General features: G+C 36.9%; 1 protein-coding gene across 3 annotated transcripts in view; it reads right to left on the bottom strand.

Annotated features, from left to right (window-relative positions):
- Positions 1–22,400, bottom strand: part of LOC136883341 (zinc finger protein 780B) — an 82,031-nt gene extending 59,631 nt beyond the window's left edge. For 2 of the 3 annotated variants that reach the window (XM_068229829.1, XM_067155583.2), the window contains exon 1: positions 22,061–22,400. The gene's annotated coding sequence lies outside the window, so the exon portion shown is untranslated. Of the gene's footprint in view, positions 1–21,247; positions 21,403–22,060 lie in introns of those variants that run through there. The other variant, XM_068229824.1, reaches the window with a different exon arrangement.
- Between the last annotated feature and the right edge of the window lie 3,703 nt (positions 22,401–26,103).

Below are 26,103 nucleotides of genomic sequence, written 5' to 3'. Positions count from 1 at the left end.
GGTATAAGATTAATATTTACATTGCATTTATTTACTTATTTACTTTTTTATTTTATTTTTTACCCGTTCGGTAACCTAAGTAGCATAACGACCTGCTGCGTCTTAACCAGAGCCCCTTTTGCCACCACTTTTCAGAGTTCCTGAGGGGCCTTCACAGCTACCGTAGCGGTCCCAGGGCCCTCGAAGTCCCCACTGTACTTCACCCCTACAGGCAGTCCCCTACTTTGGCTGTCCAAACTCCTTAGACCAGGGGATGGAATTAATTTATTCATACACATTTTTATTTTTTTTATTTACAGTAACCTGCACTGGTCGAATGCCCTCTAACACTTCATTTATTTTCTCTGTTGCTGTTTATTCTCTTCTTGAATATCTGTACAGATTTTGGAAAAGGATCAAACACTACCCCTGGTAAACTGTTCCACTCCTTCACACCCTTCCCAATGAATGAAAATTTACCCCAATCGCTTCTGTTAAAATTCCTTCTAATTTTATATTTGTGGTCAGTCCTGCCGATATAATTATTTTCCAACTGAGCCTCTCACAGATATCTCCCCATGCTTCTTCTCCTGTATAGGCACTATATAATCCTATAAGTCTAGTTTTCTCCCTTCTCTTACTTAAAGTATCCCACCCAAGTTCCTTTAACATTTCTGATACACTACGCTTTCTCCTGAAATCCCCTGTTACAAATCTTGCTGCTTTCCTCTGCACACTATCTATTTCTCTTATTAGGTATTCTTGGTGAGGATCCCAAACACTGTTTGCATACTCCAATAATGGACGAACCATACTCAAGTAACTTTTTTCTTTTAATTCTTTGTTGCATCCTTTAAGTAGCCTCATTATGACATGTAACGATCTGTATGCTTTCCCAACAATGTCATCAACATGACCCTTCCAGTGCAAATTACTTTCAAATCTCACACCTAAGTATTTGCACTTGCCATCTTTTGGGATAACTACCTCATCCAAAGTATATTCAAATTCAGTTTTAAAGCTTCCCAAATGCAATTTCAGTAAGTTATTAAACCAACATAATAGCCAACTAAGTCAAATAACTAAATCACCAGAAAAATTACTCTTCTCTGGGATTATACAATTTCAAATATGAGCTTTGAATATCTTGTGGTTACCAATATCCACTGATCTCAGGGTCACAGGCCCCAAGAACTTGGTAATTTACTTGGGACTGGTCCACTTGTAGCACATTTTGGCATTGACATGTTTTCTGACTGAACTAGTTGGTTACCTCCTGACCACAACAATGTCGCAGACATTAAAAGCAGGAGCACATCTCCCTTGGTTAAATCTTTGGGCTAACCGGGCTCCGGCCTTCCTTAAATATTGTACAGCTTCTTCGTACTCTTTCACATGTTCTGGTGTCTGGATGGCTGTGACAAATATTCAAGTTTCTGATTTAACTTCAGTGGATCAGTAACAATTCTAGCCAAGGATAGTTCAGTGAGTGTATGCTAATTTGGATTCATGGATAGCACTATTAAAACCAAGGGTAAAATAAGAGAGATTGCTATCCCAATACTGTTGATCAATGTTGTGGTAAGCACTCAGACAGGCTCTTAGATTTCTATGGAATCTTTCTATATGCGAAGGCTGGGGATGGTAGGGACTCAGTAATATGTGATTTACTGCCATGATAAACAGAAGTTTTGGAAGTTTGTTCAGGTAAAGGCGGAAGCATTTTCAGAGATAAAGGACTGTCAATTTGTTAAATTATGTTACATGTCAATACAGATCATGAAGTTGATTACTTGCAACAGTACATATACAGAGGTCGCCGACAGAGAGAAGGAACACAGCACCTCAAAAGGATCACATAAAAACACAATAAGATGCATACAAATAAATAAGAATAATTTTTTCGCCCAGCACTATGGACTTCACAAATGAAAAATATTTATAAGATCCTCCTATTCAATACAAAACAAACCATCTGTTAGATGGGACAATGTTTATACATGTTTCAACCTAATCTCATGGCCATCTTGAGGCAAAAATCAATTAATAATACATTACATAAACAAATTGAAAATATTGATGAAGTAAAATACAATGATCATGATTGTTAAAGTCAAAAACATATTGAGGTAAAAAATCCTCTCATACTCTCTTTTTTTTTTCATTACAGATGTTGCATACTTATTAACCACATTATTGACAGTCTCACTACGCTGTACAACACAGAGTTTCATTTTAAAGAATCAGCAAGTTTTATTGTCAAGCTAAATGGCATTTCAGATGAGAGGATTTTTTACCTAAATCTATATCATCTGATGGCCTTGAGCCCAAATCATTTTTTGGGTTCAAGTCTGGATGGTATGGCAGTAGACACAAAATTGTGCCCATACGTAGCAAGTAGTGTGTTGATTTGATATGTCTTATAGGGTGATTTATGGGATTTAATCAAAGCAAACAGTTGGGGTTTTATCATCTCTGTAGAAAACAGAATACCCTTATCAGTCAACCAATACTGCGTAACTGTTTTTCGGTATGATGTGGGTGCACGCTCACATTGGACATTATCGTACGAAGCATTATCAATCACGACTAGCGATTTGGGTGCCAAATTAGGAATTAATTTCTCTGTCAGATATTTCTCATAGTTTATATAGCAGGGTGTCCACCAAATCCAAATTTTGAAATTCCCTGACATTTCTCTGTTTTCCAGACATCAAAACCAGTTTTTTCCCTGAAACAGAACGACAAAAAATAAAATTATAAAGGACGTTTCCAGCTATGACAGTAATATTAAAATACATTTTGAAAGCTGAACATCCAAAAAATAAATGAGCAATTAATGTGCATATTAAATTTCAAAACTTGGAAGTTAAATTTAGTCTAATTAAATTCACTTTAAGATTTAAAAAAATTGATTACCATTACTGCTTCAGCAAAGAAATTTCTTCATCTGTAGCCACCAATCACTGTCTAGCTTCTGTCATGACCCTCCACTTCTTTTCTTCTAATTATTTCAGTAACAAAGCGGCCTTAATACCCTGGCCGCAAACACAAATTGTCCTCTGCCTACCAGAGCTACCACAACGAATTCTATCACACATGACTCCACTTCTTCTTCTTCTTCTTCCATTAAAGAAGGTTCACCAGAGGCAAGATGTCTACAGAATTATCTTTCAAAAGAGCAAGTAACCAAAGCTAAGATTATATGGCATATGCATACTGTCATGCAACACCATTTTTTATGTTCCAGTGAAGCTGGTGTACGTTTGTTCCCAGTAATGTTTCCAGACTCTAAAATCGCTTTGAAAGTTCAACTGCACAGAACGAAAGTAGCATATACAATCACTCACGGTTTGGCTCCCTATTTTCATAAACAAGTTCTTGAGATGTGTAGTAAGTACACACATTTCACCGTTGGTTCTGACGAGTCACTGGGTGAAAGAATTAGATGGGCCGAATTGATTTTGTAGTTCGTTGTTTCAATACTGATACTAATGAGGTATGCACTTCTTATTTTGATTCTGTGTTCCTTGGTCGCTCTATCTCCTAGGATTTGTTCAATAGTTTTTTGCAAGCACTGCAAGGACTCAATCTAAAAATCTCTTACAAATTTCAATGGGTTGTCCGTATGTTAATAAAAAGTTCCTTCAGGATATTGGTAATTTATTAAATGATGATCCAGATGATCCTATTTTGGTGAACATTGGACCTTGTGGCTTGCATACTGTGCATAATTCATATAAAATGCCAGTAAAAGAAACCCAGTGGAATATTGCAGAGTTTCTTCGTGCTCTTCACTTCCTGTTTTATCTGACTATTGGTTAATTCCAGTGGCCCGGGGGCTGGGTGTTTGTGCTGTCCCCAACATCCCTGCAGCTCACACACCACACATGACACTATCCTCCATCACAATAACATGCAGTTACCTATGCATGGCTGATGCCACCCACCCTCGTTGGAGGGTCTCCCTTACGAGGGCTGCACCCGGCTAGAAAAAGCCATACGAAATTATTACTTCTTGTTCCTGATTATACACATTATTCAGGTTCAAACATATTTCCTTTGAAATATTGTGCTATAAGATGGCTTGAAAATTCGAAAGTCATTGAACGTGCTATAGATATCCTACCTAATGTTGACAAATATGTGGAAGGGAAAACAGAGACAAGAAAATCCCAAACTGCAACAGCTTCAAAATAGTATCAACTTCACTATCACTAAGATAGTGTATGCACTTCCTAACAATATCCAACACTAAAACAAGAATAGGTACATTATTATTAAGAATAAAAGAAATAAATTATTTGCGGCTAATGACTGGCATAGAAACGATGTTATGGCTGATCAAGACCACGGTGCCAATTTTTGCCAAGTCACATTCTTGCCACATGTCTTTCATGAACTATACTGAGGTATGGTACACAGACGAACTATATACTAACCAACACACGGATGTGTTACATCTATACTGAAGACTATTAAACCTATACCGCACACGCCGAGCCAGGTAGCTTAACCACGTGGCTTCCACGTGGTGATGTATTGTAGACAATACAGTTGGCAGCCATGTTTCGAGATTGCACTCTATATAAATTGATATGAATGGCAGCTTGGGATTGGGTGGATCAAGACCGAATACATCTTCACAAACTCAAAAACTCCAAACCAACAGGCAACTTTCATCTTACAATATGATGTCACTTTATTTTAAATCTTGTTCTGTATTCACAAAATTACACATGATATTACAAGCTATTAGTCGTGTCTCAACTTCTGAACACCTCGCATGAAAGATAGGTTAGAAACTCAACATAGCGTGGCCCTAACGGTGTCATGATGCATTACACATTTACATAATGTTTACTGATATCAGCACATGTAATAATAATAATAATAATAATAATAATAAGCACTCGAATGAGTATTAAGTTTAAGCTAATTTTACACTTTCCTGCATTCAGTGTTTTTTGTCGGTGTTTACATTTTACAAGGTAGTGACTATCGCACACGTCATTACATAGTAAACAAACACAGTCATCCGTTGGTTTGTGGAATTTTGTCTATATGCATATTTTGCTGTGAAAGCCATGTATTTAAGCGATTAGAAAACTGAGAATGCAATATAGGCCTTGCAATTCCCCAACAACACAGAATATTCAATAGTAAGCAGATCAAAACATTGAAAATTTGATCGATCATAGTCGCTACTCCTTGCTATAGGCTATCCATATAGCTATTGATGCCATTGGTTATTTCACATTCGAGATCACACTTGTTTAAAAAAAATGTTTATTCAGTTTTCTTTACAATTTATTCCTGGCATAAAAGATATGCCCTAGATTAATGTTATAAAAACTGAAAAATGTGTGCTGTATCTTTACTAATTATGATGATTAATAAAGTGTTTATTATTATTATTATTATTATTATTAAAAATGTGCTTCTATCAACAGATAAATATGGTATGTCCATTTTATCTGGCAGAAGAATGAATTTCCAGATATTTTTTCTGAATTCTCTGACACTTCCCGGTTTTCCCGTCATTTATCGAATTCCCTGACATTTGCCAGTTTCCCCAGTTTTCCATACGGGTAGACACCCTGTATAGTTCGTCTCATTATGATAATCCCCTGTTGTTTGGTTGGATTTGAAAATCAACAAAGCGTTTGGAATGAAACCTGCATCTGAACCGGCATGTATCACTATTAATCGTTGCCCTTTCAAGATAGCTGACTTCAGTCCATGAAGAGTACTGTCACTCCAAGCACTTGACTTGGTGTGCGAACTATGCAAATATGTCTCATCAGCGTAAACAATAGGCCTACCCTCTTGTTGGTACCGCTTTATGCTTTGTATGTACTGCACACGTAGGAGCCTTATGTCAGGCTTCTTCATAAGTATTCTATGCATGTCTTCTGTCTTCCTTCATCGAAAACCTAGGCCTCGAACTATCTTGGTTAGTGTTCTTATGCAACCCTTAAACCGTATATCCTCAAACCAGTTTCTTACAGATCTTTTCAAGCATTGGTCTCTCGCCTTTGGTACTGTGAAAATTGTGAATCGTACGCCTGACAGCACATTTCTCAAAATCGTCTAATTCACACTTCTTGACAGACTTTGGTCATCTCTTTCCAGGCATTGAAAATGAATCCACTCCCCCCTTTCGATCTTCTTTGCATCTCGCATTACATTCCGCACGGACCTTTCCGACACACCCGTTGCTTCGGCCACTTTCCTTTGAATAGTGCATAAGTTTCCAGTGGGGTGTGTTTCTTTTTAATGAATTTATACACATTATAAATAACTTCTCTAGTTTGACTGTGTAAAGTTTTCGCACTCCCTAATTCACTTTGAGCTATGAAATATTAATAATACACACAAGCTTCTTGCTTCTTTTCAATACAAGCTTGATAAATAGCTGTACACTCTGCCTCTCTGTGAGCAGTTGAAGTAATAAGGAGCCTGGTAATCAGCATTCGGGGGACACACAGGAGCCCCGCAATGAGCTTAAACTTTGCCAACAGATATTGGTCTCTGCGCACGTTTGAGTTTTGGCAAGCTCTTCTTGAGGAACCTATACCAACTGATTTGCCCAACTAAGCACACTGGGGTAAAACACTGACAACAAGGAATGAGTTAGTTGGAAAATTTATAATGTCCAATAATGGACCATTTATACTGGTCTTATAAGTGGTATGTTCCGAGCTGTCAGTGGAGAGGAGGCGTGGAATGAAATTAGTAGATGAATAACTTTGAGTGGTGTCTTTAAAAGTTGGAAAGATTACAATATGTTGATAAAGTAGGAATTCAAGAGGAAAAATTGGGGCTAACATTCATTTATAAGAAGGGGAGTTAGGGATTGAAATAACTTACCAAGGGAGACGTTCTATAAATTTCCAATTACTTTGTAATCACTTAAGAAATGCCTAGGAAAACAATACCTAGGCAATGTGCCACCTGGGTGACTGCCCTAAATGCTGATCAGTAGTGACTGATTGATTGCAAAACTTGAATATATAATGACTCCCCATGCTATCTCTACTGCTTTTTTCTGAGACCAGAATGAAATGCAATGAGTAAAAGCAGCATATGAATGTTCTAATTAAGATCCTGTGAAATTCTTTTCTGATTTGACCATAGTGATTAAGTCTCTATGTTCAAAAATCACAATTTCAACAACCCAAATTGACCATCTGGGAACTCCACTTGATTATTTTATTGATTTATTGAAAGTGAGGTTGGTAATATCAGTCTTCCTAATTATAAAATAGGGCTGATGACCTAGATGTTAGGCCCCATTAAAAAACAAGCATCATCATCATCATCATCAGTTATCAAATAACAGAAATTCGTGAAAGGTGCATAAAGGTACTGTCTGTTTTAAAACACCAGTTAAGAGAAAGGCTTCCAAAAAATATGCAACTTAGATCAAATGAAGTTCTTTTCACCTAGTGAAGCACTTTAGAAAGTTAGAAAAGAAGAACTATCAGCTATCAGTGATTTTGCAGTTCACTTTTGAAGTCCTGCTGAGTTATCTAATGTTGAAAGCCAGTGGAAATGTCTAAATTATTGTACGTGGGTGAATGGCAATGCAACTGAAAAGTTCTGGTGTGAGGCCTTCAATTATAACGTTTCCACTGGGAAAAACCTCTCCATTACCTAGCATTATTTGCAACATCGATGTTAACATTCCCACATTCCAATAAGGTAGGTACCTACATAGAATGAATGTTGAATGCCACGAACATAGTAAAAAAACAATGAAACAAAATATAACTTTCCTTGTCGTCAGGAATTCCAACAGTTTGGTTTGGCCAAAATAGAGCTGACATAAAATGTTACAAGTACCAATAACAATATAGGAATAATGTGAGTAAACCTAGCACAAGTGAACGTGGACCCTGAACTTCAAGATCCACTGAAATAGTGTTCAATGCTCTGATTTATTTATTTATTTGTTTATTTATTCACGAAGCACAAGATACAGCTACAATGAGCAAATTTCACTTGCACTGTCAACAGACTATTTAACAAACGTAAGCTTTCATAATAAAACATAACAAACATAACAAAATATAACAAGATCAGGTACACATCCTACTAATAACTGTCCAAATCAAAAACCATGAGAATGTCCATGTTCATAGCCAAGTCGTCGTGGATCAAGATGGCGGTATAATCCCTTCACATCAACTTATCTTTAAGATACTATTTACACACCTCTCGAATACACTTTTATTTGATGCTATATTAAGCTCTTGTCTCCTATCAATATTATTAAAGGGTGTTGGGAGGCGGATTAGGAAAGATCGTTGAAGTATTGAGTGCTGAGTGTGGGGAATGTGGAGAAGGTCTTTGGTTCTGGTGGAGTGGGAAGGAACGCGAAGAGAGAAGAGACAAACAAGATGTTCCGAGCGGTAATGTCCATTTAAGATCTCGTGGAGGAAACTCAGGTCAGCTACCTGTCGCCTGATGTGCAGCGGTGACACATTAATTGCCATTAATACCTGCTGAGTAGACAGATTTCTGAGCTTGGGGTTTCTGTTCCTTACAATTGCAGCAAAGAAGGACACTGCTCTGTCTAACTGCTTAGTATTGGAGGGGGCGGCTGTTGTCCAAATCGGACAGCAGTAGTTTAAGAGAGGTTGAACGATCGTGAGGAAGAAGTGATGATAATGATCAGCGTTGCCAGCTTATATTTTCAAGATCCGCTAAATACTACTAAAATTCCTCTAAAATTCCACCAAGAAATCCGATCTCAAATAATGAGCAAGAAAATGAGCAATAATAAGAATAATAATAATAATAATAATAATAATAATAATAATAATAATAATAATAATAATAATAATAATAAAAGTAAATGTCTGCACTGACCTGATCTGTGAGTTTCACTGGGATTAACCCCCTGCCCACGAGCCAGTGAGCTTAAACTTGTTGGTGTTTTACTGCTGGATCCAAACTAGGTGAATCCTCTACCTCAAGGGCCACACAGAGAGCAGGCCAGTTCATTAAACGGTCTTCCTTGATAGCATAAATATAAATGCTACTCTCTCACAGTTTCATTATCCGTTGCCATTCGTCAACTAAGAGATAAGTACCCTTTCCCAACGCATTACAAATTTATGATACCATCATCTCATAACATCACATCCAAATAAAATGTTTTCTGCATGTCACTGCTAGCTCCTGACAAGAAATATGGAATAGCTTAGAGACAGACTGGAGTACAAATTAAAAAAAAAAACATAAAATGGATAAAACTATAAATTCCACTATAATAAATCTAGAATTCCGCCAAAAAATCTGCTGTCCGCTAAATGATATATTTCTCTGCCGACAGTCTTCTAATTCTGCCAAATTTAGCGGAATCCGCTAATTTGGCAACACTAATAATAATGATGATGATGATGAGGAGGAGGAGGAGGATAACGATGACGACAAGATTAAATATAACATGATATCATTAGCATTATAATTTATCATTCATAACAGTAAAAAACTTGTCATTCCATATGTTGTCCATATGACACATCATTTTTGCACCAGAGTACCGATCAGCCCTTTAGCAGTGATTTCTGGCTCTTTTTCTTTTTTTTAGTAACACTTTAGGCTGTTCACTTCTGATTGGCAACACTGGAGACAATCGCATAATTGTCATCACAGCCTGTGAACAACAACACAGAAAATGGTCACATTTCTCATATTTACATAGTCTCAGTTTTAATTCTTCTATATAAAAATACTTTAAGGGTGCGTTGGTGGATCCCTGTCAAGCATAAAGGAAGGACATCTCCTCTACGCTACTTGATCTATTGTTTTGCATAATTTTTCTATGTTTTTTCCAGGTGCAAGTGGTCAGCAGATATTCCTATTGATTCTAGTTCCTTCAGTCGATTCTCTCCTAAATTTATAAAGATAAATGTAAAACATTTCTGATTAGTTATGACGTCCTCTTATAGTCTATCCTCTTATTATGTATCTGAAGTACTTAAAAGAGCTATAGTACCAGCCAGGAAGAAATACAGAAAAGCCTGGTTCAATACCAAATGCTACAAGGAGAGAAGGAAAATTGTGACCCTTCTACATGAAGCGAAGGAAAACCTATCCCAAGAGGCAATCCAGACGTATGCAGTAGCCTGCAGATCATACAAACAGCTAATCACGAGGAAATGGAATGAACACACTGAAGAAGAAGGAAAGAAGATGGCAATAGAGGCAGTATCCGACCCCTTAGCTCTCAGGCAAAGAAAATGCAAACAGCCAAATGTGGTGCCAATGGAAACTTGGGAGACACACTTTCAAGAACTTCTCAACCAGAATAAAATAAAATAAAACACCACATCCACTACACCTGGGACTAATACAAGAATGGAAACAATAACAATAACAACAACAGAAGTTGAAAATGCAGCAGCAAACCTCAAAAAAATGAAAAGCAGCAGGACTGGATGGCATATTTAATGAACACTTACAGTAGTCAATGTACCAATTGGTAAACATACGGACAGCCATGTTTAATAAATGTTTGGAAACAGGGGACATCCGTAAAAGTTGGAAGCTATCCACAATCAAAATGCTGTATAAAGGGAAAGGCCTAGTGGAAAGTCCAGATTCATACAGAGGTATCGCCCTCGAACGCAACACATTCAAGCTCTTCATGAGAACACTAACAAACACCACAGATAGACCCGCATATACCGGACACACAATTCGGTTTTCGAAGAGGAAGATACACCCTACATGCCGTTCAGAACTTACTGGATGACATTGAACACACACTAAGAATACCCAAAGGAAAGTTTCTGGCCATATTCATAGATTATAGCAAGGCTTTTGATCAAATAAACAGAGAATTCATGCTACGAAAACTAGAAAACACAATAGGCACTTGTAATCTAATCACAACTCTCAGCAAGAACATACTGGCATATAACGAAATTCAGATAGATGGCTCGATCACAGTCTCCAAAACCATAAGACAATCCAATGGAGTGTTCCAAGGTGACCCAATGAGCCCTCTACTCTTTAATGTTATGTCAAAACCCCAACATCTCTGTGTATATATACGCAGACAATATGGTGGTTGCAGCAACAGACTCAAGAACACTACAGGAGGCAATCACTGAACTAGAGAACTGGACAAAAGAGAATGAATTTCATATAAATGAAACAAAAATTGTGCAAATGACATTTCAGAAAGGAGGGAGGATTACCAGAAAGGACTACATAGTTCTAAACAACAAAGAACTAGAAGTACTATACCATTTCAAGTACCTAGGCGTTACACTGCAACCTTCAGGATGCAATTTCAGTGCACACACCAAAGACAGAGCAGTAGCAGCAATCAAAGCCATCTACAAAATTAGAAACCTAACAAACCTCTCATTGGAAACGGCTAAAATATATTCAACGCAAAAATCATACCAATACTGACGTATGGAATATCAATCACCTGGCAGCAACTAACAAAGAAGGACATAAAATTAATGGAATCAGTGAAGTGAGATTCCTGAAAGCAGCATTAGAGACTTCAAAATATGCACCATCAAGACTAATATACGAATTAGCGAATGATACTTTTCTCATCGAAGACTTAAATACATCCCTACTCCCATCCACTAGACCAGCAGAAGATGTGCTCAATGAGAGAAAATGCAAAAGAGAAGAAATCTGGATCAAATTCTATAGTACAGATGCAATGACTGACAGAGGCTGGACCAAACCGAACCAGAGCATGTGAAGACTCGTTATTCAAGGATTCCGCCACAAACTGTGTAAAACAAAACACTTCCATGAAGCAGTCAGTGCATATGCAACTTATGTGACAAACCATGTGAAAGATATCACTTCAAGTGCTGCAAAAATTGAACAAGTACAGTAAGGAGATCTGACTCCCTAAAACATTCATGCGCTGTTATTATATATATTATCTACATTCACAGATGGTAATAAGAATTATGTGCAGTTTTGAAACGGTTCCAAAACATAATCTTGTAAACCACCTTATTTTGTAGTTACTGTACAGTTTCAGATCTCTTGATTGCTAACTGAAAACTTTGACACTTGATAGTTAAGCAGCTATAGCCAGAGAGAGTTCAACATAATTTACGCAATTACATGACATTTATCAACCAAGTGATGCTGTGTTAAATGGTTAAATTGCCAAGGCCATAGGCCTGCCTGAAATGGAAATAGTTTCCAAAACTAAAGATTCAACAGCTTTCACCATCAAGAGACCAGGACCTAAAGCCAAACTGCAATGAAGATAATAATTTCTAGGGGCGATTTCTCCGAGCATGCTATGCTTACTGTGCAAGCGCAATATTTTTCTCAAGCAGGCGAGTTTAAAAAATTACAATATGTACCATATCTATAATAGATCTGCATTATACAAATCGCATGTTGCATATATCTTGGCGAGTCCAGCGAGGCTTGCTCATGTCTTAGGAGCTTCAGCGGAGCTGTCGACACAGTGAGAAATGTATGCGCACGCAGGTTTCTTCTCTCCAAGGCCGGTTGCAAGCTGTCACGTTTGTAATGTGTAGTTGGAAGCTCTGGTCTGAGAGCTACAGATCTAGTGTGTTGTGTCAGTGAGTAGTGTACTGTAAGTTCCTGATCATCTATTCTGAATGATTTGACGTGCGGCAAAGGGTTCCGAACCGTGCATTATTGACAGCTTGTTATCAAATCCATTTTCTCGGAGGACTATGCAAGAGAAAACAGACATTATTAAGAATGGCAGGCCCTGTCCGGCGCTGCCAGATTTAAAGATACAGCACAGGGAGAAAAATAGAGAATATGTACATTAGTTCTCTGTATCTCAATATAATAATACGCACTGGTTGACAGGGTCCAAGAAACTGAATAGACTGTTTTGCTGGCTGTGTTTACTATTTTCTGCTGATAACGGTGTATGGTGTAAAAGTGGCTTTGACAATTTGAACACCTTGACACTGTCCTTTACAAGACATGAGAATTCTGCAAACCATATGAAGTGTTTCTGGCAGTTAAATAGCTTTGGGCGAACAATGATCGACCACCAGCTGGATGAACACAAACACATCAGTGACCAACTTCATAATGAAAAGGTAAAGAAAAATCGTGACATACTTAAATGACTGATTGATGCAGTGTGTTTTTTTAGCAAAATAGGAACTACCATTTCGTGGATATGATGAGTCTGCAACTTCCATGAACAGAGGGAATTACACTGAACTTCTACAAATTATAAGTGAATATGATCCTCTTCTGGCAGCTCATCTGAAAGACTCCGCCATTTTTAGAGGGACGTCATCTGCAATCCAAAATGATTTAATAGCAGAAATAAGTTCAGTAATTGTGAGAAGAATAAAGGAGGAGCTCAAACAAGCAACTTTTGTGGCAATAATGTTGGACGAAACGTCCGATATTATTAAGAAGTCACAACCCTCTACTTTACTCCGTTTTGTAGATGAAAGTTGTGAAATTCAAGAGAGGTTTCTTGGTTTTGTAGACGTTAGTAAAGATCGCACTGCTGGAGCCCTCTTAAATCATGTTCATGCTATTTTAAAAGAGTTCAGTTGTGAGGAAAAGATCGTGGCTCAAACATATGACGGTGCTGCTGTCTTAGCCGGTCATATGAATGGGCTTAATAAACTACTTCAAGACCAGTATCCATATGCGACATCTGTGCATTGTTATAGCCACCTATTGAATTTAACACTACAGCAGTCTGCTTCAAAAATCAAAGAATGTACAATTTTCTTCCAAACAATGTTAGGACTTGCTGCTCTTTTTTCAAAGTCTACAAAGAGAGCAGCTGATCTTCGAGATTTTGTTCAGAAGAAGCTGCCAACAGTAGCACCAACAAGATGGAATTTTGCTTCACGTCTTATTAATACTGTGAAGGAATACTATGATATGCTGGTGAAATTCTTTCAACATGTACAGGATACTTCAGACGACTGGGATGAAGACACTACATTGAAAGCACAAGGATTTTTTGTTCTTCTTACTTAAGTTCAACCCTAGATTTCTGCTGGCAGTGTTCTCCAAGATTTTTTTCATTCTCCGATACTGTGTTCAATATTTTACAAACAAAAAGTCTGGATATTCAGTACTGTGGCAAGAAGGTTGAGGAGCTCTTTTTAAATATCCAGTCTATGAGAGATGAAGATTTTGATAGTTTGTATGGACATGTTGATACTGAAATTGATGTTTATGGAGGACAGCCATGCTCTAAAAATCGAAGAATTAGTGATGAACCAGAAAAATCAAAATGCAAACGTCTATTCAATGAAATTATTGACAATGTACTTGTCCAAATAGGAGAGCGTTTTAAATGCATAAAAAAATTTGTGTTCTTCTCGCTGCTGGATTGTGATTTGTTTGAGAAGCACAGAAATAGGTTTCCAGACAGTGATGTTACTGCCCTAGAAAAGACCTATAGGTCATTTTTCGACATTGTTCGCTTAAAAACCGAATTAAGTGTGATGTAGGGCCTATTCATCTTCTGATTTTAACACGTTCAGTACCTGCTTCTGAGCGGGACACTTGAATGCTTGGACCAGCCATTTTCATGCCCGGCCCTCTTGACGTGCATCACTTAATACAATTTTCAATTACTCCTAAACTATAAATGTTAGAAAAATGATACTTTGTGCTTACCTCTAGTAAATATTTAGGGTGTGATATCTGGTGTCACATGTTCCAAAACACGTCTAATTTTATACAACCTATATGTGTTTTCGGCATAACGACTGCTGTCACTGAAGTGAAGAAATGAAAGAATATGAAGGAAGCGTATTCGGAAAATTGTTTTAGAAAATATTGGAGTATGAAAAACAGGGTCTTCGGTCCAGTACATTTTTATATCAGGATTTTGGACTAACCGGTTTCCAGGATTGCATGATCAAATTCTTTGTAAAAGGCGGGGCGCCGCACTTATCACTTGACTCGCATATAGATTGGTCTGCTCACACACATACTGATAATTTTCGTCATTCATGAAAATACTCACGTAACTCAAAATGTCCTGCTTATTTTCTATTTGAAAATTTATACCCGAATTCTCTGTAAATGGTGGAACAGGTGGACAATAACTAGGATGATATGTATCAGGCACTTCACTTTCCTCTATAGACCTATCGGATTCGGGAATAGGAATTTCCTTGTCACTCTCACTTTCACTATCTGAGTCTATTTCAGGAATAAGTTCATCACCATAATCATCATTGTGAACAATATCTAATAATTAATCTTCCATAAGAAACATTGTTTTATAAGCCATTATATTACACTCGGTAAGAACGACACGCACTGCATTGGAATCTCAAGTACCGACTTGACACGCGAGGAAGTGCTGAGATATTCCCGCTAAAACAGCTAAGATAAACATGAGCTCACTCAATGCGAGGGTTATCTCAAAAAGATTAACCAACTTCCTGCTAAAACCAGTAACGCAAACTAAGGTATAAGAATGCATAGATGACGAATATATACAGCATTGCTTCGCATGGAACATTAAACGTCTTACGCCATCCACGGCCCGCAGCATAGGAGCAAGCTTAAACATCTTATGCTGTCCACGGTCCGCAATGAGTTAAAGAGAAATGTTTCAGACTTAATGCAGTTTATGCATACTAATAAATTGTACATGGGTATGCCAGAAATTTTCAAGCTCATCAAACTTGTAGCAACAATTCCTGCTACTACATCCTCTGCAGAATGTTCTTTTTCAACACTGAGATGCATTAATATATATTGCAGATCGACTCAAGGACAGGAGAGGCATGTTGTCGATTGAAAAAGGATTGCTTGCAAAAATTAGATTACAGTCCTCTTTCTATGATGAAGTTATTGATGGTTTTGTAAAGAGAAGTGGCAGAGTAGAGTTTGTTTTCAAGTAGGAAGATCTATTAAATAGTTGTAATTTTTCTGTGTACATAGTTTGACGTTTACTTGTTTAAATTATATAATCACTGGCTTGTCATGATTTGTTAATAATTATAAAATGTGTCTGATTGTTATCCTTTTGGCCATTCTTGAAGGTGTGACATAACCAGTTTGAATGCATGTTCATGTAACCGATGATTAAAATGTTCATGTTATTTAGCGATTATTGGGTTTATAAATTTTATTCATTCAGAACTATGCATGCCCCACCCCACCAACTTTCACGAATGGAAGAGCAAGCCTGACTTTCATGACCAGCATTCGCCCCTGATAATTAGCAATTCTTACTAGGTCGCTAAATCATAATTATTCTATAATCTTGGGTATTAAGAGTTATAAAGTGAAACAGAATAGTGACAAAGAGGCTACACAACAATACCACACTGTTAATGCAATGGGATAAGATGCAAGGATAAGATTAATGTGATAAAGTGTAAGTATTTGAACTGTGGATTAGAGCTCGAGTTGGATTTGAATTATGAACCTGTGCGAATTGAAACAATTATGCCTAAAAATTGTAGACAATGGGAATCGGTCCAGGTAAAATACGCGGGCTTCAGAAAGCTGATAAAGGACGATTGTCACCTTCCTGTTTTAAAGATTAGGTTTAAACCCCTTGCAAGTGGCAGTCATGAATCTGTAGATAACAGCTCTGAAGTAAATTTGTTGGATGTTCAAAGTGAAAGTAACAAGAATCTTGTAAAACCAAGTTGCAAAACCTTGTGGAAATCTGTGAAGATAAGAATTTTTGCCGATAGTCAGGGGAGAAATATTGCTACAGAACTAATTAGAAACGGTAAGCATAATGTTTCTGCTGTGATTAAGCCTGGTGAAAATTTTAATAACATAACCTCAGAAAGTCAAAAATACTGTAAACATTTAGGAGGTACAGGGATTGATGTTTATCTAGCAGAGACTAATGACGTTGGAAGAAATAATGCAAGAGGAATGATCTCTTCCCTCAGATCAAGACTACAGGAGTTGCATCACACCATCATGGTTCCTCATAGACATGATCTTCCGGCATGGTCTTGTGTTAACAAGGAGGTAAACAAGGTTAATGAAGAACTTTTGAAAACATGTAGGCACTTCAAGAATGTAAAATATATAGATATAAGTAATTTAGGAAAAATATTTTATACCTGGCATGGTCTGCACCTAAATAGCTTGGGAAGAAGGTATGTTGTAAATAGTATATTAGAGTCTGCTAATGAAATTCAAGATATAGAGTGTAAAACTACTCCCATTCCTCTAAAAACTAGGGAAAGCGACCGATGTAGGTTGGTCTGTTGTGTTTAAGTCAAGGAATGATATTAATGCTTATGCTAGTCTAGACAGGTTAGGTACTTTTAAAACTGTATTGAGAATTGTGTTAATGTGCAAGGTAGACAGACTAGGTTAGGTTCTCATCAGTTCACAAAAATCAGTGAACCTGTAGAAACAATCATGATCAACATAGTTATTTTGCATATTAACTTACAGTCAATTAGAAATAAACTGGATGAATTAGATGTAATACTCAATAAAAGGCCTACTGATATTTTGTGTGTACATGAGCACTGGCTGACTAGAGATGAGACCAATCTATATATACCTCATGATTTTGATTTAGGAAGTATTTTTACTAGAGACTTCCCACTAATGCACAATGGAGCTGCAATATATGTTAAGAAAACACTTAAATTTGAAGTAATAGATATTTCTTCCTTTTGCATTAATAACCTATGTGAATCAGTAGCTATTAGATTGTGTGAGTATGATTTTTTTTGTAGTATCTGCGTATTGTGCCCCTAACACCAACGTAAAATCATTTATATCACACTTAGAGAAGTTGATTTCTTATTCAACTTGTAAATATGATCAAAAGATTACTATAGCTGGTGACTTCGAATATAAATATCTTAGAGGTATCACAATATACTCAAAATTTCCTTAATATGTTAAGATCACATGACTTATATTATACACATGGTGAACCCAGAAGAAATAATGCATCCCTAGATAATGTTGTAACCAATGTACACAAATCATTTTACAAATGTTTGTTTCTAGGACAAGATGTATTGTCAGACCATGGTGGTATTTGGGTTGAATTTAAAGTTAACTGTAAGAGAAGAGATTCTGAGCCATCAAAAGAATTTAAATGCATCAGATGTGTCATAACAATTAAAAGGTTTAGTGAATTCCAAGACAATTTAATAAGAACAGACTGAACTAGCCTTTATGCCATGAATGATGTCAACTTTGCATTTTCTTATTTCATTAGCACAATAATTATATATTTTATTCAGCTTTCCCTGAAAAAGTTGTAACTATTAAGGCCAACAGCTTTACACCAAGAAATACAGCTAAAAACTGGTTTACGCCTGATTTGGGTAAAATGTGTAGCATTATGTTAGCTTATTATAATAAGTATAAACTAAATAATAATTTAGAGGATAAAGAAATACTAAAAAACTACAGGAAATTATATAAAATACATATACATGAGGCTAAACTTGCAGCAAATGACAGGTATATCCAAAGTGCAAACAATAAATGCAAAGCTGCACGGTCTATCATAAGAAGTGCTAGTCAAACTTTAAATAACAAAGACATGATTCCTCTAGAACCTGATCAGTATAATAGGGATTTTATCAATGCACATGAAAGCACGTGTGATCAGGATAATAGCATTTCATCAGATGGGGATGCAAGTAAACATAATTTCTTACACTGGGTGCATAACTTTGCTGAAAAGAAACAAGACCCATGATTAAGACCCCTATGACTCCACAAGGTGATGAGATCTTCACCACAGATGAAATTGCGAAAGCGATACAGAAGATGAGGAATAACAGAGTACCAGAAATAGATGGAATAAGAAGTTAATACTTATAGCAGACAGCACAAGAATACCTACCGATATGGACCTCCTTTCTAATTAAATGTTTAGACGAATGGAGAAAGTCAACAATCAAGCTATTATACATGGGAAAAGGAGACACAGAGAACCCAAATGCATATAGAGGCATAGCATTGGAATCTACATGACTGAAACTCCTAACAGGAATCCTTGCCAAAAGGCTGGCAGAGAAGCTAGAACCCCTTCTACCAGAGGAACAGTTTGGTTTTAGAAAGGGAAGGTCCACAACTCTGGCAGTAGAAAACCTGTTGGAACAAATAAAACACATGGTAGAAAGACCAAAAGGAAAACTTTATGTGGTTTTTGTTGACTAATCAAAAGCCTTCGATATGGTCAACAGAGAGGTATTAATAGATAAACTGGAGGAACTAATTGGAAGAACAAGCATGACGACCCTGATATCGAATATATTGGCAGAAAACTACTTACAGATAGATGATGGAATAGGCATATCTGACTGGCTGTTACAGACGAACGGTGTCCTCCAAGGCGATCCACTCAGCCCTATCCTGTTTAATGTTCTCACGAACGATGTCACCAAAGGAATGGCAGGAACAAGCACATACATATACGCTGATGACATGGCCATCGCAGCGACAGATATAGATAAACTGCAAGTATCACTAAACACACTATGTGAATGGGCGGAGAGAAACGACATCCAGATAAACGAAGAGAAAATGGAATTTGTAGTATTTAGGAAAGGAGGAAGACTCACTGAAGCAGAGAACATCAAATGCAATGGCAAACTACTCAAGAGGGCTAACAATTTTAAATATCTAGGTATCATAATTCAAACAACGGGAAAGAGTTTCAGTTTACATATAAGATCCAGAGCAGTGGTGGCCACTAGAGCTATGAATGAAATCAGAAACTTCACATGACTATCGATTAGCACAGCTATGGACCTGTTTAGGTTAAAGATACTACCTATTCTGACGTATGCCTTAGAATTAGTGGGAGAATACCTCACGTACAAACAGCTGGAAGAATTGGAGTGAGTAAAGACTAGATACATGAAGAGAATTTTAGGAGTCCCGCAGAATTCAAGATCAAGGCTAGTGTATGAGCTAACCAGGGAGACCTTTTTAATAGAGGATCTGAGATGCGAGCTCATACTTCCAGCTAGTACCAGCTTCAAACAGCTTATACAAGATATGTATGAGAAGAAAAACAACATACTGGAGGACTTCTATGCAACATCTGCTATGCAAGACAGGACCTGGATGGAAGCTAATCATGATCTGCGCCACGTGACGATGAGATTGGCGATCCATGGTTTCCACCACAAGGTGTGCTGCAACAAATTATTTCACAAACCGAATGATGAATGTGTGTGTGAGTTGTGCTTGGAATTCTGTGTTAGATACCATATTGTAAAATGCAGGAATAGACAGAAATCCATCACAGCTTATAGCAAAGAAACGTAATGTAAATGTAATGTAAATGTAATGTAATGGTCTTGTGCACGGCATGTGTGTGTTTTCAATAATAAAATAACTTTGACCTTCCCTCAAATGTACTGAATAATCAATTTAGGTGGGTGGAAGTAAATCTGCAAACAGTCAGAAGTAATTTTACAAATTTGAATTCATCTAATACCCAAGACAACAATACAATCAAAGCAGTTACTGACATGATATTAATGCCATTGACATTTTTAATAAATTTAATGCTTAGACAAGGTGTTTTTCCTGAGTGTTTAAAGATGTCTAAAGTGAAACCTATCTTTAAAATTGGGGACAGAATGTGCCTATCAAATTACTGCCCTATAACAATAGTACCCATTCTGAGAAAAATTACTGAATCCTGTATACTTATACAACTCGATGAGTACTATTTCAAAAATAATTTGCTTTACAACAAACAGTTTGGATTTAGAAAGGGTCATTCAAGGATAGTTGAATGTGTCATCAAAGACATATTAAATAATTCTGAGAATAAAACAGTTGCAGGTGCTACATTAATTGACCTGACAAAAGCTTTCGATTGTGTGTCGCATAAAATTTTAATTTATAAGCTCAGTTATTATAGAGTAAGGAGTCATGAACTGAAATTAATAACATCCTATCTTCATCAAAGTAAACAGATGGTGGTAATAAGTAATAAAAAATCTGGAATGGAAACGGTTAAATCAGGTGTCCCACAAGGGTCTGTTTTGGGACCTTTCCTGTTTTTTGTCTATATCATGACCTAGCCTGTAATGTTCCCTGCACATCAGTTCCTGAATAGTACTGTTGTTGTAACAACACTACAGAACCAAGTAAACAAATCTGTTAAAATTGCTGAAAAGTTGTTTCATCACAATACATTAACTAGTAATGTCACTAAAACAGAAAATATCCTATTTACCTTGGATCACACTGTAAATATTGGCTGCCATAATTCTGTTAAATTATTAGGCCTACATCTAGATACCAGACTTACCTAGGAAACACATACATCAGAACTCTGTAAGAGATTAGCCAGGGTGTGGTATCTGTTGCGGAAACTGTAAACCTGCATCAGTCGGGATATGCTACTTGCATCCTATCATGCTTTCTTTCACCCTCATATACTGTATGGGATCAGGTTATGGGGCAATTGTCCTACAACAAATAATGTATTAATTTGGCAGAAAAAGGCACTCTGTCTAGTTGCTGGATTAGAATTTAGAGACTCCTGTAAAACTTCCTTTATGAGCCTAAAAATTATGACAGTTCCCTGTTTATATATTCTTACAAATATCATGCATGTGAAAGAGAATCTTTCCGAATTTAAAGAAAGATCTACAGTTCACACGCACGACACAAGATACAAGAATGATCTGGATACTCCTCACTCCAGGTTTAGTAAAAGCACAAACGGCCACTGTTATCAACAGCTTAAGATGTACAATAAGCTTCCACTACCTATTTGAACATTAGACAACAGTGCATTTAACAGGGTACTGTCATAATTTTTAAGGAAAAAGGTATTTTATAGTGTAGATTATTATCTAGAATGTGGTATTTCAAAAACTGACAATATAGGTAGCTAAAATAATTTTTCTAATGACTCAGGCATTATGGCTGAGATATTGTCTATAGATTATTTTTATTAATACTGACAATACCCAATGTAAATACATTTTCTGTACTTGATGGTGGAAGCAATAAACTATCTAAACTATCTAGACCACAATTAAATCGTTACTGCATATGTAAAAATACCCACTCAGAACATAGATTTTATAAGTTGACATTGTACTATTTTACTTACTTTGTTTTGGATGTTTCAGTCATAAAGGTTTCCACTCGATAATTTATATCCTATTGTATACAATGAGTACGTACTTTCTGTGTTTAGTTTGTTCATGCAATGGCAACTGGCTGTAATATATAATTAAAATTGGTTATAACAGCAAAAGGTTGTACATTCTTAGTAAATACAGTAGAGTATATTCTCTAATGTATTTGTTAGTGGTAAGCACCATCCTTATAGTTCTTGACCTCTATGAATATACTAAGGTACTGACTGACTGAGATGCTGGATTCTGCTCGCTACAGATACGTAAGTTACAGCATACGGCACGCTATAAATTGGAGTTTGGAACAGGAGATTGTTTTCGAAGTAGACGCTATTTGTATTTGAATCCTCAAATCGTTCTTCACATGCGATACCAACGTACACAGTACATAGGATGTGCCCACTGTGAACGACAGTTACGAAGGCCCAGACTTCAATTCTGGGTAAGAAGGAAGTCTTTTATTCTGTTAGATGCGATAATAGATGAGGTGGAAAGGTTTTCCACCTGACATGTATTGGCTAAAAAAAGAGGGGTGCTGTAAACATGAAAATTGTATATCTATCTTGTCCGGACGTATTGCATTTCAACCACATTGTTACGAAGTAATCTCTTTCATATTGGAGAGATCGTGAAGTGAAGTGGATAAGAAGTGAAATGCCGGTAGGCGACTGAAACTATCATGTTTCTTCGTTGAGAAAATTATATGTTGAAAAAGTTGGTGAAAGTGAAGGAGTAACGGAAAAATAAGTAGAAATGTACACCGTGTATCCGAAAGTTTGTAGCATTATTAGGAAGTAGAATTTATGCACATCTCACTTGGAATTCGTTTTAGAGGATAGATGTGTCATTGCGATGTCGGGAACTCATCGACCCGCTCCCAGAAGTACATTTATTTTTATAAGCTAATAAAGAACAGCAGTGGCATTCTCCATTGCACATTGTAAAGGGCCCCATATACGCGCATACTTAGCGAGAGGTACGGTACAGTAAGTCTGCGCAAATCAGTCTTTCCAGACAAGTCTCTGTGTGTATGGCCGTTAAGTCCGCGGACAAAAAGTCCGCAGGCAAGTCTCCGACCTTCTAGCAGTGCCTGAATTCAGACGGAGACTTCGCGATGGAAGTGCCCTTTTATAGATGGCGGTAGAAAGTGAAAACTTAATAACATACGGAGGTGAAACTGCGATCAATCGTCGTATTTGGTTGTTGACGTACCATTGAGGTTGATTGAGGCTAAGGTCCGGTGTTAAGGTACTGATTTGCTAGTGCTTTTTGAGTTGGTTTGTTATTACCAATGGCTGAAGCAACGTGTTCCGGTGACATGGGAAATTACTCACATGAGTTCATTGAGCTGTATAAGTCGTTTCCATGTCTGTGGAAAATTAAAAATAAGGAATATCTCAATAAAGAAGTGAAGCAAGAATCTTATGAAGTTCTCGTTGATAAATTAAGAGAGGTGGACATTAACGTGGACAAACATGCAGTCATTAAGCGGATAAACAATTTAAGATCATGTTATAGGAAGGAGGCGATGGAAGTTAAAAATTCCATGCTAAGTGGAAGTGGTGTGGACAGCATTTATATACCCAAACTGTGATACTAAGTATATCTACATTTCCTGTACGACCAAGAGCTCCCATCTACAAGCACAGGAAAAATGAGTGAAAATGAGGAAAAAAACAGAGACATAAGTAATCAGCTTAATTACACTTCATCTTTTTATTCTCATAAGTAGGCCTAGTTGGCTGGTTTACATCTGGTGATCAAGGAATTATTGTAGAAAAAAGTTCCTTACATTCCTTGCTTCATCTTTATGATTTCTGTTGTGCCATCTTTCTAGTGGCATAAACATTTCCCTAGTCTGTCATAAATCACATGAGTCGGAAGTATATATATTTCAACACTTCCTTCGCAAAAAGTTATGCAGAACACATGAGGCGGGAACAATACTTCTCAGATTACATGGTGCTACCCCTATTTCTGTACAGAGGATATGGAATCTACTGGCCAGGATTCCAGAAGCATTCTCCACTACACACCTTGCACGATTGAGACTAGTGTTGAAAATGTTATTCTCGGGTGTTAGTTCACGTCCACTGAATGGCTTTATGAAGTCAGGCGTGAGTGTAAAAGCCTCATCCCCCACAATGACGTACGGAAGATTGTTTTCTTCGTCAACAGGCGGCAGTTTCAGTTGTCCCTCCAGCAATCTGTCGTAAAACTGAGTGTTTTCAATTTCCCCTCCATCTGACACCCTCCCATTGGTGCTAAAATCGAACATTATAAACTCATAGTCTGTATTCACCACAGCCATTAACACCATACTACGGAATCCTTTATAATTGAAGTAAAAGGAACTGCTGTTGGGCGGCGGTCTTATTCGCTCATGTTTCCCATCTTCTGTTCCAGGGAATTGCCACTATTATTCAAACTGTGTGCCAATTTTCTCCCATTGTTCTTCTGAAGCAGGAAACTGAAAGAAGAAGAGATCTGTGTTAATAATAATAATCTAATTATTTTAATTCCTTTTTTTTAAGGATTATGATGAAAGAAAGCATGTTCTGTTTAAGTGATGATCCACTCACACGCTCATCCAGCCGCTCTGCAGGGAATTTGGAGAGGAAGAGGAAAGCAATGAGCAAGCAGGATGAGATTCTCAACTTAATTGCGAAGAAAATCGCCACATCTAGTGAGAAATACCACAGATTTGGGCTTCATGTGGCTGAATCTTTAAGAAATATGGAGACATGAAACGGCAATTTATTGCCCGAAAGCAATGAATGAAGCTGTTTTTGAGGGTCATCTAGGGAGACTGACAAGACACTCTACAATAGTACACTCCTCAACAGAGGAAATTTCAGGGTTTATGGTGCCCAAGTAAACTGTGTTGATTTTGATTGTAAGTTAATTATAAATTGTAATAAAAATAACTATCTTTGGAAACTTACCTTGCAATATTCCTTCCGTAGAACCATAAAAATCGCCGTACAGACTCGAATGTAACAAAATCTTTTCAGCCTGTCAAACACACTGCAATTACAATATAAATTATAACACTATAAACATACCTGTAAAAATACACATTATTATACAAAGAATGGCATGTTTTGTTCTACAAGATCATCATATTCTATCAAATCACTTAAGACATGCTTATATATGTAGGCCTAAAGTATTGTTTACGTTGCGTAAACTTGTCAGTGATATGAGAGTTTAGTGATAATATGAAAATAAATTTACAAATACTAATACAATGTACTAATACAATACATACATTGTATGTATACAATTTATGTATTACTACTGTAATACAGTGTCTTCATGTGTAGAGCTGACTCAACATGGTGCAATATTTTGACTGCCAGGTAGTGAGTGGCGTGCTTCTGTTATGCAAGGTACATGATATTTTTGAGTGGAAACAAAAAGTTTGGAAATAAGTAATTGAAGTATATGTATCATTACAATTCTTGTGGAATGCTAAAAGAGAATGTTCAAATAAAGACATGAGAAATGAAGCAGTTCAGACATTTATAGAAGAATGTTGAAGTGTTTTTCCTAATGCAGACAGGGTGTTTGTAAATAAGGATATTAGAGCCTTGATCAGAAGAGAATTCAAAAAGTGTTAATCTTGACGAGCTCTGGTACATCTCCCTGTGATATTTTTGAACAATCTGTAACATCATGCTTTTATTTACTGCCGATTGTGGAACTGTCTGAGATCATACATCTTATGATTCATGTTGCTAGCAAAAGTGAAGATGATCGAGGCCATACACAGATAAGAAATTGACATTAATGACTTTTAGTTCCTGTCAAAGTCGTATGTCAATAATATATGAGACATATTGATGTTTTGTATGTGGTAGTTTAGCGTATTTCAGTGCATTTGTGTTCATTCTTAGTTCATAATTTTAATGAGTCGAGTGTATTTCATAGAGCTGTGTTGGTGATAGTTTCTTGTATTTTCTATTCACATTATGTCCACAAAACATAACAAACATTATCTCCATTGAATTTT

This window comes from Anabrus simplex, chromosome 1 (genome assembly GCF_040414725.1).
Source record: "Anabrus simplex isolate iqAnaSimp1 chromosome 1, ASM4041472v1, whole genome shotgun sequence".
Taxonomy (NCBI): Eukaryota; Metazoa; Arthropoda; class Insecta; order Orthoptera; family Tettigoniidae; genus Anabrus; species Anabrus simplex.
The sequence above is the reverse complement of the archived record's forward strand: the minus strand, read 5'-3'. Positions and strand labels throughout refer to the sequence as shown.